The following is a 6,873-nucleotide window of genomic DNA, read 5'->3' on the forward strand; positions in this document are numbered from 1 at the left end:
AAAACTTAAAAAACGTGAGCCGAACATAAACAACGAAGGTGTAACTTATGCTGGCATCTGGTGTCCATCCGATGTAGAGGCCATAATCAAATTAGTTCGTATTGGCTATCATAGGATACCAGGTAAAACCTTGTTCTTTTCGTATGAACTCCCAATTATATCGGCATTATGAACAAAGGGTTTATTCACCCCTTCAACTTGGCACAAAATATCAAAAAAGTCATTTTAAAAGGTTTTGGGTCAAACAGACCCACAACTTGCGTTTTCGTATCAAAAAAATCCGCAACTTGCGTTTTCGTATAAAAAAAGCCCTTCTGACACAAAAAGAGGGTGGATTAGTTAATTACAAATTGTAAACCTAATTAAATATTAATTACAAAAAATTTAAACCCTATTTAAAACTAATTAAATCAAATTATAACTAATTAAACGTGAATTTAACTCATCGGAACCTCCATCGCCGCCGCCGCCTTATCTGTGCAGCCGTTCATCCCTAAAAGGGATGAAACGATCTGGGTTCATCCCTTTTATGGATGAACTAAATTGTTCATCCCATCTAAAGAGATGAATGTTCATCCATTCTAAAAGGGATGAACAGTTCTGGTTCATCCCTTTTTAAATGGGATGAACAGATCTGGTTCATTCTTTTAAAAGGGATGAACGTTCATCCCTTTTAAATGGGATGAACAACAGATATGTTCATCCCATTTAAAAGGGATGAACATTAGGGATGAACAGAAGCTGTTCATCCCCTAAAGGGAAGAACGATGATGGAGGCTGTTGGGTCCGACAGTAGCTCAACAGGGGAAGGGGGTGAATTGAGACTTTAAAAACTTTTCTGAAATAATACTATACTGAAATACTTATCAAGCTAGTTGATTAGAAACCTTTCAAAAGCTAATCAAATATAAGCTAGCTATAGTCTTTTAGAAAAATATTTTGATGAACTCTTTAGTAAGCTAGATGTCCAAGCTAATATAACATGTAAAGCATTTCAAAGTAATGGTATAAAACAAAACATTTAAAGTCTTTTAGAAAATCCTTTTGTAAAAACAGTAAGCTAGTAAAACAGTAAGCTAATGAAACAGCAAGCTAATGGAGCAATATTGAAAGCATCAAGAAAGAACACCAGATTTATAGTGGTTCGGCAACCCTGCCTACTTCCACTCCTTAAGGACCTCGTCCTTAAGTATTTGACTTTCACTTCAATCTCTATTACGGGCTAGAGATAAGCCTTGAAAGGATACAGCCCTAGTTCTACTCATAACCTAATCTGCTTCCCTTCCTACTGGTTTTGATTAGTTCCAGCAAACTAATTGGTTCACAGCCTTAGCTTTAACCAAAACCAATCTGCTCCCCAACCACTGGTTTTCATTAGCTCCAGCAAACAAACGGGCTATAGCTTCAGTTTTACCCAAAACTAATATGCTCCCCCGAACCACTGGTTTTCGTTAGCTCCAGCAACTAACAGGTCACAACTTTAGCTTTACCCAAAACTAATCTGCTCCCTGAACCACTAGTTTTTGTTAGCTCCAGCAACTAACAGGTCACAGCCTAATTCTACCAGAACTAGTCTGCTTCACACAAGCTATTCTCACAAGGTGCTTGCAACCTTCTCACAAATACATATAAAATGGTGGTGTTTACTCTCTCATTTAATACATGATAAACCCCTAAAGATAGAGAGAGAAACCAAAGATGAAGCTTTTTTTGGTGGTGCTTTGATGCTCTCACATCCCACACACAATACAATGAGTGAAGTCTTCCTTTTATAGAGAGGATAAAATATTCTAAAATTAGGGCTGAGTCATCCTCCTATTTTCTTCAATTCTTATCCTCAAGGCAAGGTGTGCAAGGTGACAGGAGGAGGAGCCTATTCTAGGCTGACTTAGCCAATCAGGTTGTGCTCACTTTTGTTTGCTAGTGCTGGCAGCCTCATTTGTGTAGTACACGGACTCCTAAACATAACAGTAAAGGTCGGGTTGATTCTAGAAGAAGATGAAGAATTAGATCGATATTTGGAAACCATAAACTTAAACAATACGTCCAGAACGCGAACCAACGATGAAGTTCGGCAAGCAAAGTATCCGCGCGTAGGAAACAATATACCAACATCCTACTCATCATAATCCTAGTTATACACCAAGGTCTCAGAATCTCCATCATTTCCACTGGAGAGATCATCATCTGCGTCGTCATCGCGCCTAGCCTACATACTGTTAGGAGAAGAAGCAGGGTCTCTACGACCGCCATGGACTCCAAGTCCACGACCACCGAAACGGAAGTCACATCAGCTACCGCCATGAAACCCAAGGGAATAACAGCTCTACTCTCAGCACGAGCCAGCTCCCGCCGCTGCAACCTACGACCCAAATTGTCTATGCAGTACTGCAAGAAACCAGAGAGCAGTCAGCAGAAAAATTGCATACATGTATACATATAGAATATATCATATTGCATTCTGGCATTTTTTCCCCTCATCTGTGCAAATACGATACATATCTGATCTCTCCAAGAACAATGAGTCACAACCTCCATCCTATTCCAGAACCAGCAGGCGCCAGCCCTTTATCTTTAAAAGCCACTGCCAAAATCAGCAGGCCCCAAGCCTACACTACCGGTAAACGCTCAGAGCAGACAAGATACAGGCGAGACAGCGGGCCATCGAGCGAGGAAATACTCTCTCCAGGAACAACAGGCTCCGAAGCTCCATCTCACCCTAGAATTAGAAGAAGGTGCCAACCTTACTCCGACACCAGAACAAGCATCAAATATCAGCTTTAAAAGTAGAAGACATGGGGGCATCAGGTCTCCACCAAAAAGAGAACCAGGGGAATCATGTCTCCACCAGCCACAGAATAGGGGGCATCATGTCTGCACCAGCAAGAGAATCAGGGGGCATCGTGTCTCCACCAGCCAGAAATCAAGGGGCATCACATATTCACCAGCCAAAAGTTAGAGGCATCAGGTCTCTACCAGCGAGAAGTCAAGAAATAAAAGTTTCCCATAAGACAGAAATGCGAATATGTATTCAAAATTCACTAATAAAAGAGCAATGTCAAGGCAAAATGATATATACAGTACAAGAACGTACAATCAACACGTCGAAGTTCAACCCCCGCGACAACGACTCAGGGTCGCTATCCCAGCTCCCAGGGAGCGTATCAACATCATTCGGAACCAGAAGCCCTTGCACGTCAACTGGAGGCAGCTTACATAGAAGATGGGGTAACACAAGATCGTCCAAGTAGCTTCGTTGGGGAGCATATACAAACGCAACCACCGGATAACCGGTGGTCCGAACAGAGGGAAAACATCACAACATCCCTACCACACAGCATCAATGGGGGTGGTTCACTAGGAACCACACGAACAGTGGGTCCAACCCTTCAATAGAGCATGCGCTCACCAAAGAACCAAGACCTGCAATTCTTGCAGCCAGCGAGGCCAAGTCTCCCCTGGAGGATGTTCCGCGACAAATGGATGCACAAAATACTCCAAGTAAGTATACAAGTCAAATACAGTTTAAACACTAACCAGTTTGTTATATGTTGTGTATACAAATCCAGGCCAGCTCATTCAGCTACTCTCTACAAGAAACTCCTAGACTTTGAGTCAAAATATGAAGCATATCCCGAAATCTCAGCAACGGGAAGCCTATCACTGATGAAAGGCCAAAATCCTGAAAGAGTGCTAGACGAAATCACCCTAATCTGAGAAACTACAGATAAAAGTGAATAAGTATGTATCCATTTTCCCCCGAGGCATTTAAAAGCGCAAGTCTTCCGTGGACAGGCTACTTAGAGCCATTTTTCTTCCAATAAACCCAGGACCAAGAGGCTCCACAATAAATTCAAAATAAGAAAATTCCCCACTGGATCCAGACAAACAAAAGTACAAACATCCCAGAGGACGGACAGCCAAAAGTACAGACATCCTAAAGGATGGACATCCAAAAGTACTAACATCCCAGAGGATGGGCAGGCAAAAATACAGACATCCCAAAGGATGGACAGTCAAAAATAAAGGCACCCCTAGAGGATCATCAACAAACTCACATGATCAGATTAAGCACTAGAGCCTTCAGAACAAGGTCGAAGGATCAAAAAAAGCCCCAGAGCTTTCAAAACAAGCCCCAAAGAATCAGACAAGCCCTATAGCCTTCAAGACGAGACCCAGAGGTTCACAATAAACCCCAGAGCATTCAGAATAAGCCCTAAAGATTAGAATAAGCCCTAGAGCCTCCAAGACAAGCCCCAGAGCCTTCAAGACAAGCCCCAGAGCCTTCAGAACAAGCCCCAGAGGATTAGAACAAGCCCCAAAGCCTTCAAAACAAGCCTCAGAGGATTAGAACAAGACCCAAAGCCTTCAAAACAAGCCTCAGAGGATTAGAATAAGCCCCATAGCCTTCAGAACAAGCCCCAAAGCCACCAAGACAAGCCCCAGACCCTTCAAGACAAGCCCCAGAGCCTTCAAGACAAGCCCCAGAGCCTTCAGAACAAGCCCCAGAGCCTCCGAGATGAGCCCCATAGGATCAAGACAAGGCCTAGAGCCGTTAGACAAGCCCCAGAGTCATCAAGACAAACCCCAGAGAAACAGAAAGTTTCCCATAAGACGGGATCCAAACAACCAATAGAGCTAGGCTCCCTAAATGGCATAAAAATGCTAAGATACAATAGAGACATATCAAAACATTGTATAGCAACACCATAAATGGCAGAAAGACGCCAAAGCCTAGTAGAAAACATCAGCATACGGTAAAAAGACACCGAAAGTCGATAGAAAGACACCGAGAATGGCAGAAAGAGGCCAAAGCCTGGTAGAAAGACACCAACATCCATTAATTGTGGAGTAATTAACGGAATCCAGGAACCTATTAAATAGGGTGGCCCTTGGGACAGCCAAGGAGATGTTGTCCCTTCTACAAACCTAAGAAGGTCCGGACAGGATAATTACCGGGGTCCGAGCCATCGGATCACTCTCACGACGGTTGAGAGTTTACAGCTCCTTTCGACGGGGCGCGCACTCAGGCAACCCAGGTTCAACGGCAGCTGAGAAGACTACTCCCGGCCAGATGAGGAGTAGACCAGAACCAGGGTGCATGAAGCCAGAGCAATGCACCACGACGGGTAATGCTCAGACTAGGGCATTACCATACCACCGGGCGAGCGAGCGCTTCCGACGGTGGGCAGTATCCTTGTTGCTTGTCTAACAACAAGTCTCTTCTTTAACAAAAATTGACCTACTTCGTCAACTCTCATTAAAGAGGGGGCAAACGGTAAGAACCTATCGGACAGGTAAAAAGTGATAAGGAACTGAAGCGTCCAATGATGTTTTCTAGAGAAATCTATCCGGGTGACGAGCTTTCGATTTGCTAATTGGAATCAAAGCAGCGGTAATGTCACGACCCAATCTCGTGGGCCGAGACCGGCGCGAGTGAATGGGAGTGGTTGCTCCGAAACCCGTAGCAAGCCTCAAACCTGAAATAATTTTTCGCAAATATCAAACGTCATGCTTGACGTACTCATACACGTGTCATGCTAAACATATGCCAGGTATACATATCCTCTAGCAATCACAATCATTCAAAACGCAACAAGCATAAAACATGTATGCTTTAAAAACATAAAGTTATATATACAGAAGACCATTTGATACAAAACATCTATCTACTGCAGCTCTAAGAGTAAGGTACTGTTTCTTTATATACTTTCAAAAATACAGACTTCTGGAAGTAGGATAGATGTCCGTTGCTTCAAAAACGTCTTTCTCCTGAAAGGAATTCTGTGAGGGGTCAGTATATGGGAATATACTGAGTGAGTTCATACATTTACTAATAAGTATTCAAATAAAACATAAATCAATGCAGTAGTATTCAAATCATATGCAACCAAGTACAGGATCCGATTGAAACCCTAATCCTCAAACGTATCAATCGTATATACATAATCAAATCAAATTGATCCAAATGGTCCGAACCGGGAGTGTTCACACTCTACCACGTCGATCGCGACCAGACTCTTAATGTCACAGTGTGAATCCAACTCACTAGATACGGGGACTCCAAGTAACACCATAACCGAGTGCTCACTCGTATCGAATTCACTGTCCAACTTCGGAATTCATAATCAAATTCATATTCATAATCAAATTTACAGCTGTATCAAATCAAAACTGGTGATCACACAGTCCTATTGTCGCCCAATAGGTAGCACGTTCCATCGGATCAATACCGGTTTCAAATCAAACATATATGCAATTTAAATAAAGAATTCGCATTGCAACATTCAAATCAAACATAAATAAATATAAAATATTTGCTTGAGTAATACTTTAAAAGTAAATCGTATAAACTCACAAAAAACGCTTATCCAAAAATACGTTGGGGCTTAGTAACGTCAAGCTTCTCGAGCTCCTGGTCCAGCTGCTTCTTGCCTCGCCGGATCTAAACAATTTAAAATGGACAATTCAAATCAGAGTCCTATTCTAAGATTAACTGTAGACTCGAGACACGACAAGACACAAAGCATAAACCGTCGTGCTTCAAACGTAATCTTTTCCGATAAACGAATCATACTTCTTTCGTTCCTTAATACTTCTTGATTCAATTCTCAATATAGAATATAGGTTTTCTTAATAAAACCAATTGATAACCATAAACTATCTCATTCCAAATAACTAGTCATATATTTTACTCGTTTAACGTCCGAATCTCGCATTTTCGGAGTCCGGGAGTCGATATTGGGATAGGGAATCGTCAAATTAGGTTTATAGGATCATTCCCCTTCAAAAATGGGAAGGTGCATGTGCCCTAGGTTTTGGGAGGTGCACGTCGTGCACCTCCTTAGGGCACGTCGTGCCCATGAACGACGT

The sequence above is a fragment of the Mercurialis annua genome, linkage group LG5 (assembly GCF_937616625.2).
Source record: "Mercurialis annua linkage group LG5, ddMerAnnu1.2, whole genome shotgun sequence".
Classification (NCBI taxonomy): domain Eukaryota; kingdom Viridiplantae; phylum Streptophyta; class Magnoliopsida; order Malpighiales; family Euphorbiaceae; genus Mercurialis; species Mercurialis annua.